Source organism: Eptatretus burgeri, chromosome 2 (assembly GCF_056783735.1).
Source record: "Eptatretus burgeri isolate ZD-2024b chromosome 2, Ebu_testis_v1, whole genome shotgun sequence".
Taxonomy (NCBI): Eukaryota; Metazoa; Chordata; class Myxini; order Myxiniformes; family Myxinidae; genus Eptatretus; species Eptatretus burgeri.
Window position 1 is genome coordinate 67,498,718 of NC_140962.1, and position 12,880 is coordinate 67,511,597.

Genomic DNA, 12,880 nt, shown 5'->3' on the forward strand with positions numbered 1-12,880 from the left:
AAGATTGATGTCACTGAAAGATTATGAAGTCGTCATAGTAACCTACGTGCAATTTATTCTTGGCATATATACAAGACAGTGATGAGGAGTATGTGAGGCACTGGGGGACAGTATTTTGAAACGAAGTTTCTGCAGAATGAAAATGTTAAACCAGCTGAAATTTACAAGAGATTAGCTATTTTGTTTGTGGCACTTGTTTCTTTGCTGTGTCAGACAAGGTTTTGTTGAGGACTTTTGCGAAGGAGAGGCAGCTGGAGAGACAAAGTCAGCAAAGATTTTAATGCAGCGACACATCATATACTGAGACCACTTTGTGTTAATGTGTATCGTACTGTTCATGAAGAAATGCTAACAACCATACTTTCAGCTAGGTCATTGACAAGATGTCTGCTGGATCATCGTTTTTTTTTAAATGAAAAGAATGCACCCCGAGGTACTTAACATCACCTTTGGAGAATTTATCCTTTCTTATTCAAACACTTATACAGTATTGTCAACAATACCAGTTTTACATCTCCTACTCAGTCTTGTATAAAGCTCTTGCTATCTTTCAGATTTAAATTTTGAAGTGGGTGGGGATGGGATGATGAATATCGAAGGTTGCAGTGTGAATCTGTGGGTTTGTATTGGACAGTGGGACAATGCCCATTGTCTTTGATTGAGTCCCCAAGGTCAACGTGGTCATAGAAAAACGCACACATAAGCCCACTGGATCAGAATTAATGGTCATAACGATAAACATTGGGAACCACTGGCCTTTTGAGATGGTCTTTTGTAATAATAAAAAGGTAATGTAACGAAATCAAACATTAACAAAGCTAATGATGTGAATATCAGCCCCATTGTCAAAGCACAGTCCAACAAAGCTTGTCAACCTAATATACAGGGTGTCCCAAAAATATATACAACTTTTCATCTGCAAAGAGGATGGTCATAACATATATTAAAAAAAAGATATATGGCTGGATAGAAAGCTGAAAGGTTGAAGTTTATTGTACCAATGTCAAAATTGCCACCAAAATTTAAATTTTGGGATAGAATCGTCATTTTCTTTGAGACCACATGTTCGACGTAGGCTCCACGTTGTCCGATCACTGCCTGCAAATGCGTTGTCATGTTCTCCAGCACTTTGGGAAACGTTTCCTGAGGAATGTTCTGGATTTCTCGGTGGATGTTTTCCTTCAGCTGATCAAGAGTCTGAGGCCTAGGGTTTCCATAGATCCTGTCCTTGAGATACCCCACAAGAAGAAGTCTGGAGGAGTAAGGTCAGGGGAATATGGTGGCCACTCAATGTCTGTTGATCAGTAAGCACCGTTTCCGTTTGAATTTTGAATGGAAAGGCATGAATGTCTTGGCGAAGGATCCTCTGAACGGCGTTTTTATGAATGTTTGTCTCAGCAAAAAGTCTTCGAATCGATTTTTTTGGACTCTGAACGACCGCTTGTCTCACCATTTCCACATTTTCTTCACTACGACCTGTCCTCTTCCGACCACTGTGACCCTTGTGAAGGTCACAGATGGTACACTTTATTGTCAAAGTTTGGTGCATGGCGCAAGTGGATACCGAAATGTCTCGAGTAAAGACGTTGCACCTGTATGCCACTTTTCGTCTGGTGCCAAAGTTCAACAATTTTCGTCCGTTGTTGTACGGTCAGTCTTGGCATTTTCATGGTGCTTGCTTGGTATCAAAATAAACTTCAGGGTGTCTGCAACAAGAAATGAAGCATTATTGACAAAATTACTGCTTTTTTAGGATCAAATGAAGAATTTTAAAAGTTGTATATTTTTTTGGGACACCCTATACATCTGCACTTCTGCCCGAAGTCCAAAGCACATGGTCAAGCAAACACATATACCCTCGCCCACAGGGCCAGAATGCATGGTTATTCCATCAAATTTAGAGACCACTGACCATCAAATCACGGAGTGTATTTCCCCCAGAAAGTGAGCTGATATGCCATCCTTTGAAGGAATATATACCACGAGCACCTCTAAACTGAAATGGTAACCATAATCATATCAACTCACTTTATGGGAGGAATCCGCTCAGAACTGATGACAGCCAAGGAACAAGAACCGCGTCTGTGGATTGATTCCTTTCCCCAGCTAATGGGCTGACACCTTGCCAAAAGAAAGGCTTCTCCTGTCTATGTCGGCCGACTGATTCGACGATTAGTCGTGCAGTAGCTGACGCTGCCTTAGGTAGTCGGAAGTTCTTTGCTTTTTAGACTTTAACTGAGCCAGATTGCCCATTTAAAGTTGATATATAACATGGAGGCATCCTTCCTCATCTTTTTTTTTTTGCCAGGGGTCTCTTTCACAAACCATATTGATTATAAAAATATTCACATACACTCTGTATATGTTATTGATCACAAAAAAAAATGCAGGATAACCTTGAATTACCCTCTACTATTCAATCATAAAATGAGGTTTAATTCATTTATTCTGTGATGTTAAAAGGCTCCATTTTGTGGATATCCCTCCTGTATGTCCATTGGTTCTTTGTATAATGAATGAGCACAAAATGAAGAACTTTGCTGTCTATATATAATCATTACAGACGAGATAGGGGGAAAGGTGGAAGTGCAGAATATGTACAGTGCAGTATGTGCGAGGTATATAGCGAATAATCTGTCCACGTGAATGAGAAAAAAATTGCAATGCTGGAAAGACTGCTGGAAAATCTTTTTGTTTCTTGTTCCTGATGAAACATGTCAAAGACAAAATGTCATAAACACTTTTCCGATTCCTTCAGCAAAAATGATTTACAATATTTGAGTGATTTGCATTCATTGATTTCACAAACACAACTCAATGGGTGGTTCTTTGCACCTGCACAATGCATTTGTACTGGATATAGAAAGGGGTTAATTTCACTCGATTACAAAATTTATTTCTTCAAAATGTATTCGGTCTTGAATCAGTCATGCTGTTTGGCTGCAAAGTGGAAATTATTGGAGGTGATATATCATGAAGAGCATGGATGTGATTTTAAAGGCACATATCTTACTATAATTCACAGTCTGTCTGTCTGTCTGTCTGTTCCCAGGTACCGCAAAAACGGCTGAACCGATCGCAACCATTTTTTGGGTGTGTAATCCTGAGACACCTTGGAGTAAAATAGACATAAATACAATAACATGATCCCCTTGACGGCTCACGTAGGGAGCGGGAGCTTCTAGTATGTATAAATGCAGTCTTCACAAAGTTTGGCAAACCCCGTCCTCTACTTTAATCCTCCCACCACCATGTTTCATGCATTTACCTTCCTTCACTTTGTCAACTGCTACCTTTTCATTTATTTCCTTACTCTGCAACTCCCCCACCTGTCAGTTCTCCTCTACTCACTTCTCTTCTTTCTCATACCTTTTTGTTTCCAACATTAATGCACCTTTGAATATGTAATATGCCAGTTTTCTCCCTAAGGACACAATTTCCAAATTCCAAAGCGACGTCTATCCAAGCGGTCAGAGTAAGGGGCTAGGATAGCAACCCCTGACATTCCCTGGTGAGCATAAAACGAACAAGAAAAGTTGCTTGGCCAGCAGCAAGAGCCAGAGAACGTGAAGGGCAGGGTGCGTCAAGCAATGCACGACTCACGGCTCAGCATGCCAGCCGCCTCCTGGGGCCAACATACAGCCGTACCGGGTGGGGTCATCACCGCTGGGTTCTGGATACACCACACCTGGTTCGTGTGCAAATGCTTTGCACTGAACTTTTTTTTTTCTCACGTGCAAGGAAATATCTGTGGGAAGAGGACAACCCCTGCAGGAGGAATTAGGTCGAGGCTCGAATGCGATACAGTCGTATGGTACAGAGGTCAGTGTGCTTACTTTTGCCCTGTCTCGTTTATGTTCGATTTCTGACACAACTATAAACTGTTAGGTCAGCTTGGTGTCTCGCAGGCAGGGCATTGCATCACAAAGTATGCTGTCTTTTGGATCGTACATTATCCTGGGTGTCGCTTCCCTAAAGCAATAATTTACGGATGTTGAAGATGTCGTTAAGAGTAGGCGAGTTATCGTCGACACCTTGAACAAATTAAAAATTAATTCCCAAATTACCTTCAGTTGAATATCGAGTTAGCCAGCCAGTTTGTGATAAATTTAGACCAAAAACTTTCCGTGGCCAACCCCACAAGGTGGGTATAATTGTGCCCATAAAAAGTTGGAGTGGTTATCCCACAAGATACAGTAACACAACGATAATGATCATTTAACTCACACACACACAAAGTGATAAGTGGGCTTAAGCATTATGTTCACTTTGTATGTCTGTCTGTCTGTCTGTCTCTCTGTCTGTCTGTCTGTCTGTCTCTCTGACCACAAGTAACAGTTTATGAAAAATAGTGCCCAGGTAGTTGGGAAATGGGGACATTGTTTATAAGTTAAGGTTGTAACTCCAAATAAAATAGCTTTTGTAAGTACTTACCAGTACATTGTGTGTGTGTGTGTGTGTCTGTGTCTGTGTCTGTGTCTGTGTCTGTCTGTGTGTGTGTGTGTGTGTGTGTGTCTGTGTCTGTGTCTGTGTGTGTGTGTGTGTGTGTGTGTGTGTGTGTGTGTGTGTGTGTGTGTGTGTGTGTGTGTGTGTGTGTGTGTGTGTTTGGCTTCCTTCGAGGGACTATGATGCAGTAATTGGTCTTTATTTTGATTTTGTTTATGATTGAGGAACAACTTGATTTCAATTGAATGTTACACTTTGGACATGAATCAGCACATGAATTGGAAAGCAAACCTGTAGTTGAGCAGGACTTTGGCTCTGAATTTGTCTCGATCACACATTCACAGAGAGGCATGAAATAATTGTTTTTGTCCATGTGCCTGTCTGGCAGTCAAACAAAATTGAAAATCATCCCAAACAGGACATTTACTGTTTTTAGCGACATCATTAAGGACACAAACAACAGGCATGAAGAACTAATGTGTAGTGTCAAATAAGGTCGTGTAAAAGACGCTGCATGGAAGTAAACTTCAGGATTTTATGTTTTTACAAGCTTTAAAATTTTGTTTTATTTCAAATGAATTATACACTTGAACACAGCAGAACACAAATCGCCTTATCAGGTCAGGTCAAGTATGAGAGCATGCGACGGAGCAGCACGTCGCTGTGTCCACTTTCTGTCAGTACTCCAGGGTCCTCCGCGGGCCATCCCCCAGGCAGATGCCTGGCCCATCACAATCTCCTTGAGGCGATGATCAAACTGCTGCAACCACGAGGCACGTGGTCAGCCAGCCCATTAGCTTCCTCCACTCAAGAGGCTCCATCGCTGAGAGAATCTGGTGAGCAGGATCTCATTAGATTCTCACTCAGAGACCACTCATTGGACACAAAGTCTGACCAGTGATAGCCAAGGATTCTCCGAAGAGACCTTGTACCAAAGGAACGAAGTCTCCATCTCAGATCAACTGGACAGTCTCCAAGTCTCACATCCATAAAGAAAGAATGGAAGCAACAGGGACCTGCAGATTCGGACTTTCGTCCTCCTGCACAGGTACCAAGAGCACCACACCACATTCATGATCCAGTGAATCCATGACTCCCGAGGCCCGACCCAGATGTCTATTGACCTCTGGCTCACAGCCAGCAGAGACATAAATATCACTGCCAAGGCAAGATAATCTCTCCATGACCTCAACATGCTCACCACAAACAGGTAAAGACAAGATAGCAGCTTCCAAGATGTCAGTGAAAGTCCGGATCTTAGTTTTTACCCAGGAAACCCATAATCACAGCAGCTACAACTCATTCAACACCTTGAGGGCCAAAAATAATCTCCAGAGTCTCCTCAAAGGTGACTGCGTCATCTGCAAAATCATGGCCAGAGATCTTGACATTCTCAAAAGATGCACCACAGCTTGATCTCTCTGATATCCTCCCCAGAATCCAGTCCATTCAAGTGCTGAAAAGTGTGGGGGCAAGGACACACCCCTGATTAACTCCAGTAACAACTAGAAATAAGTCAGAGATGGCATCACCACATCTCACAGAACTCTCAGTACCAGAGTAGAGTTCAGACATCAGATTGATCAGTTTTGGTGGCACCCCACAAAGACCAATAATCCTCCAGATGGCATCCAGATTCACTGAATCAAACACTTTGCAGAGATCAACATAGGCTGCATGCAGCCCCTACAACAGCTCTCATCTGTATTCAGTGAGGACCCAAAGAGCAAGAATACGGTCAATCGTTGACCTCTTTGTTGTAAAGCCTGACTGCTCTGGGTGCTGGTGCTCAAGCAAATGGTGGTGAACCCTGTCAATAATTATCTGAGCAAAGATATTGCCTGGCACTGAGAGCCGCATCACCCCTCGGTAGTTGTTGCAGTCCTGGCGATCACCCTTCCCTTTTCAGAGAGGGACAACAAGGCCCATATTCGAGTCAGTTGGGATGATGCCTGTGTTCCAGGTAGAGCAGAGAACTGCATGCAATGATGTGAGTACACTGTACTGCATTTCCACCAACCTTGAGAAGTTCAGCATGGAAGCCACAGATCCCATTTCTTTCTGCCCATTTTACCCATTTCAAACGGTTCACCCCAGCCTGTGTTTCCACAAACTAAGATGGATCACAGATGAATGGAGGGTCAGCAATAGGGATAGTAACACCCCTGACATCCAACTCAACAGCTGGTGGATCAGCCTGGTACCGCTGCTCAAAGTAACCAGCCCAGCGGGAGCTCACTTCGGATGATGAGTTCACAATGACCACCATTCAGCCTGGCCCTGCAGCTCTGGTCAATGGTATCCAGTATCCCTTGAGAAAGAAAATTCTTCTTCGCCCGAAGGTGAGTTCCAAGACATCTGCCGGCAACATCAAGGACGGTGATCTTGACGGCACTCCCCAACTCTTCGAGATCCCCCAAAGCACCCAGACCCCTCAAATCTCCACTCAGCCTGTTCGTAAACTCCTCAGTTACCCTTTCATTCTTGAGCTTTCCAACATCCAGCTGATGCTGGGATGGTACCATTCTCCTGGATTTTTGCTGGAACTTCAGAGGTGGTACAACAAGCCTGTGGTCAGTAATGAGGAACTGAGCACTCCGGGAGATCCTGCAGTTCTGGATCATCTTCAGGAGATCATCAACGAGCACTTGGTCAATCTCCTTTGCCACACCACCTGCGTTGGAATACCAAGTCCAACAATGATCCTTTTGGTGCTGAAACCATGAACCAGCCACCCCAAGACTATGACTTCTTGCAAAGTCAAGAAACTTAGTGATATTCTGGTTCACAGTTCCAGACCCATGGGAACCAACACATGTACTGTATTGTAACCATCCCGATCAGTTCCAGTCTATGCATTGAAATCCCCCAAGACTGGAAGAGTATCTCCCTTGGGGCACTGATCAACCACAGACTCGAGCATGGCATAGAATGCGTCATTCATGGTGAGATCACTTGTCTCAGTCGGAGAATATCCAGAGACCAGGGAAATGACAACCAAGGAGTGACAAAACCTCAGTCTCATGGTATGCTCATTGACAGGTGTTACCTCAATTATCATTGGAGTCAGCTCCAATGTCAGTTACCTCAACTCCTTGGGCATGGCAACTATCAGAGCGAACAAACTACTAGTGTGTGTACTAACCCACTATGATCTCACCACAATCCGGTCTCCGAACCTCAGAGAGTGCTGCAATTGAGATGGCGAAACGCTTGAGCTCAGATGATAACAGAGAGAGGTGATCATCCTCTCTTAGGGATGGGACATTCCAGGGACCCACTTGAAGGGACCACCTCACCTTAACCCAAGGAGACCGCCTTCTTGAGGATGACACCTCAGCACCATCCTGACACACACTAAAGCAATTTTACCCGGGAAGATTACTCCATGGTTTTCCTCCTATCATCAAAGTTAGGGGGTCCTGAAGGCTTTGCCCCACGTTATCCGGTGAGCTGCCCTGTGAAGGGCAGCTGCATCGGTGGTACTCCCACGGAGTGGGTTTTCATGGTTAATTTTAATGCTTTCAGCATGTTTTACTTAATGAAGGGTTTTACGGTGGCCGGAGTGCAAATCCTGCCACCAACCTCCTAATGAGAAGTACCCCAACTGCAGGAGGACCTGCACTAGATATGGAAGTATACCAACTTCAGACACATTTGGGCCCAAGATATGGATGTCTGTCGGCTCATAATGAGCTCCTCCGCCCTTTAACAGGTTTTGTTTTTTTCACCCTGCTGGTTGTCCATATCATACACCCTCCTCACCAAGAAACTTGGTGGCGGAGACTGTTGAGTCACAGACAACCTGATCATGGAACAGGTTAGTGCAGGATTACATGGTTCATGTTAGCATGTCAGATCTAATCTGACTTGATCTGTTCTGATGCCTATACTTTCGGGTCTGGGTGCTTTAGGGAATCCTGAAGAGTTGTGGAGTGCCTTCAAGACCACAATCCTTGATGTTGCCAGTGGTAGTCTTGGAACTCACCGTGGGGCGAAGAAGAATTTTGTCTCAAGGGACATTGGATACCATTGACCAGAGTCACAGTGACAGACTTAATGGCAGAGCTGAGCTGCTCATGGAGGTGAGGCATAAAACTGCACATGCACTAAGGATGGACAAGGAGGGGCAAGGAATCTTTGAGGGGGTAGAGCATCACCTGTGGTCAAGTGATTCTCATTCTGCTCACAGGGAAATTTGCGCATTGCGTTCCTCCAATGCCATCCCTCGGTGTACTGAAGTTTGAGCAGATGGGGGTGGGGGGGGGCTCTTGACAGAGGAGTCAAAAATGAAGGCCTGCTGGGCCGGTTACTTTGAGCGGCTGTGCCAGGCTGATCCATCAGCTGTCGAATTGGACGTCGGGGTGTTACTATCCCTATTGCTGACCCTTCAATCAACTTTGGTCCACCTTGGTTTGTGGAATCACAGGCTGCGGTGAACCGGTTGAAATGGGTAAAGCTCCAGGGATCTGTGGCATCCATGCTGAACTTCTCAAGGCTGGTGGAAATGCTGTACTCATGTTGTTGCATGCAGTTCTGTGCTCTGCCTGGAACACAGGCATCATTGTAACTGACTGAAAGAGGGGCCTTGTTGTCCCTCTCTGGAAAGGATGTGTGATCGCCAATACTGCAACAATTACCGAGGGGTGACGCTGCTCTCAGTGCCAGGCAATGTCTTTGCTCAGATAAATAATTCATAGGGTTCGCCACTATGTGCTTGAGCACCATCATTCAGAGCAGTCAGGCTTTACACCAAAGAGGTCAACGATTGACTGTATCCTTGCTGTTCGGGTCCTCACCAAACGTGGAGGAGAGTTTTGGCAGGGCCTGCTTGGAGCCTATGTTGATCTCTGTAAAGTGTTTGATTCAGTGAATCGGGATGCCCTCTGGAGAATTATTGGTCTTTGTGGGCTGCCAACAAAACTGATCAACCTGATGTCTGAACTCCACTCTGGAACTGAGAGTGTTGTGAGAAGTGGTGATACCATATCTGATTTATTTCCAGTTGTTACTGGAGTTTCTCAGGGGTGTGTACTGGCCCTCGCACTTTTCAGCACTTGTATGGACTGGATTCTGAGGAAGATGTTTGAGAGATCAAGCTGCGTGCATCGTTTGGGAATGTCAAGATCTCTGACCCTGATTTCGCAGATGATGCAGTCATCTTTTTGGAGTCTCTTGATATCCTTATGGGGCCCCTCGAGGTATTGAACGAGGAGTCAGAGCCATTGGGATTATGGGTTTCGTGGGTCAAAACTAAGATCCAGGCTTTCAATGACATCTTAGATTCTGCTATCTTGTCTGTACCCGTTTGTGGTGAGAGTGTTGTGATATTCACATCTCTGCTGGCTGTGAACCAGAGGTCAACAGACATCTGGATCGGCCCTGGGGAGTCATGGCTTCACTGGATCATGGGGTGTGGCGCTGCCAATACCTGTGCGGAGGATGAAGGTCTGAGTCTTCAGGACCTTGGTGCTTCCAGTTTTGATCTATGGATGTGAGACTTGGACTCTGACCAGGGATCTGAGACTGAGACTGAATTCCTTTGGAATCAGGTGTCTTCAGAGAATCCTTGGCCATCGCTGGTTGGATTTTGTGTCCAACGAGTGGTTGCTGAGAGAGACTCAGATGAGATTTGTTACCTGCATAGTCCGTGAGCGTCACCTGTGGCTGCATGGACATGTGGCTCGTTTTCCTGACACTGTTCCTGCTCACAAGATTCTCTCAGCGAGAGAGCCTTGTGAGTGCAGGAGGCCAATGGGCCGACCAGGTGCCTCATGGTTGCAGAAGGTTGATCAGCAACTCAAAGAGATGGCGATGAGCCAGGCATCTGCCTGGGGATGGCCAGAAGGAGGCCCTTGGTGTACCGGCGTGAAGTAGACGCAGCAACGTGCTGCTCCGGCAAATGCTCCCATATCTGACCTCACCTGACCCAGACTCCCCCAAGTCCCCATTCAGCCTGTTAGCAACCTCCTCAGCTACCCTCATCCTTGATTTTGCCAACATCCATCCCAGACTGGGATGGCACCATTCTCCCGGATTTTTGCTTTTGCTTCAGAGTTGCTCAGCAAGCCTGTGGTTGGTGTTGAGGAACTGAGCACTCTGGTAGACCTTGCAATTCTGGATCATCCTCCACTGATCATCAATGAGCAAATGGTCAATCTACTTTGCCCCACCACCAGCAATGGAATACCAAGTCCAGTGATGAGCCTGTAGGCACTGAAATCATGAACTAGCCACCCCGCGTCGATGACTTCTTGCAAACTCAAGACACTTCGTGCTATTCTGGTTCACATTTCCAGACCCATGGGGACCAACACATGTCTCATCGGCATTCCTATCAGTTTCAGTCAATGCATTGAAATCCCCGAAGACGAGAAGTGCATTTCACTTGGGGCACTGATCAACAACAGACTCGAGCATGGCATAGAAAGTGTCCTTTATTGTGAGATCACTCATCTCAGTCAAAGCATATTCGGAGACCAGGGAAATGACCTCCAAGGAGTCACAAATCCTTATTCTCATAATGCACTTCTTGACCAGTATTCCTTCAGTTATCATTGGACAAAGCTACAGCAAATCCTTGGGCATGGTAGCTATCAGAGCGACCACACAAACAGAAGGTGTAACTACCTGCCATGATCTCGCCACTATCCGGGGTCCTCTCTTCAGAGAATGCTGCAATATGGATGTCCAAACGCTTGAGCTCAGATGATAACAGAGGCAGGTGATCATCCACTCTTAGGGATAGGACATTCCAGGCACCCACCGCCTCAGATTAACTGCCTCAAGGGACCGCCTCAGATTAACACAAGGAGACCGCCGTCTGGTTGACGACATCTCAGCACCACCCTGACATATACTACCGCAATGCAATCCGGGAAGGTTACCCTGTGTTTTTCATCCGATCATCAATGAGTGGGGGTCCCGAAGGCTTTGCCTCAATCCCGTCATCCGGTGAGCTGCTCTGAGAAGGGCAGCTGCACAGGAGGTACTCCCATGGAGTGGGTTTTCAGTTTTCTTTGCATTTTAACTTTATTTTGCGGAGTGAAGGGTTTTATGGTGGCCGGAGTGCAATCCTGCTACGAACCTCCTCAAAAAGTAACCCAACTGCAGGAGGACGTCCACAGACACCCTTGGACACTCAAAATGGACGGTTGTTGGCTCACAAAGAGCTCTTCCGCCCTTTGACAGTTTTTGTTTTTTATTCTGCTGGGTGTCAATATCATACACCCTCCTTACCAGGAAACCTGGTGGGAGAGACAGTTTATTCGCCGGCAACCCGACCATGAAACAGGTTAGTACAGGTATACATGGTACCCGTAGCAAGCCACCGATCTAATCTGGCTTGACCTGACAATACCACCCACAACAGCGTAAGGTGTTGTTTGAAACAAATATTTGGTTATAAAATGCAGTTTTAACCAATGCCACCAGATGCCGAATTACATACCACTGTGGATAAGAATGTTTGAACCAGCTTTTGTTTTGTGTTGTACACCCTTTGCATCACGTCACACTGAATCGATCATGCTGGTGTGTCATTCAGTAAGATCCCCTGTAGTCCATTTCACACAAAATATTTTGATTCTTTTTCATCCCGCAAAAATTTTTTACTTGAGTCGCACTTATTGCAGTATGCTTTCGGAAAATACTTTTCCATTTCAAGATTTTCCCCTCCCTCCCTTACAAACCACTGACATTACTCTGATTCCCAAATGCCAAAAGCATGTTTAACGAGAGAGTTCATAGAACGCATTACACCAAGTTGTCATGAGAAACAAGGACATGGGCAGAGTCTACAAGCGGCAAATTTGATTGGTCGAGATGGTGTAAAATGCCACAATATTTTGTCCAAGTGCTGCTAAACAGAAGAGTTTTTTTGAAAGTGCTAAAAATATGCGATTTGTGTTCTTCAGTGTTCAAGTATATATTTCAATTGAAATAAAATAACGATTTATCGGTTGTGGAAAAATATTCCAGAAGCTTACCACCGTTGATGCAGTCTTTTGCATCACCTTATTTAACATGTAACGCGAGTTATTCGTGCCTATTGTTTGTGTCCTTTATGACGTCCTTAATAACAGTAAGTTTCCCGTTTGGAATGATTTTAAATGTTTTTTTTGACTCCCAGATAGGCACACAGAGTAAAAAAAAAAAAAATTTATCTCTCTCCTCTCTGCGCATGTGCAGTCAGGCCAAATTCAGATACAAAGTTCTGCTCATCTGCAGGTTCATTTTCCGATTCATGTTTAAAATATAACATTCAGTTGTTCCTCAGTAATAAACTGACGTTTGTAGACAGGACAGACACAAGTGTTCTGATTGCTTCACCCCACTTTTCGCTTCGTGTGCACGAGATAATGATATTGTCGTATCCGGGGGGGTGGGGGTGGTTAGGCACTACCTGGATGGAGATCAAAGCAGTTCTTCCTTG

At 45.0% G+C, this 12,880-nt stretch overlaps 1 long non-coding RNA gene across 3 annotated transcripts in view; it reads left to right on the top strand.

Moving 5' to 3' along the window:
• LOC147032222 (uncharacterized) overlaps nucleotides 1–12,880 on the top strand; it is a 164,588-nt gene that overhangs the window by 55,104 nt on the left and 96,604 nt on the right. The window lies entirely within an intron of this gene.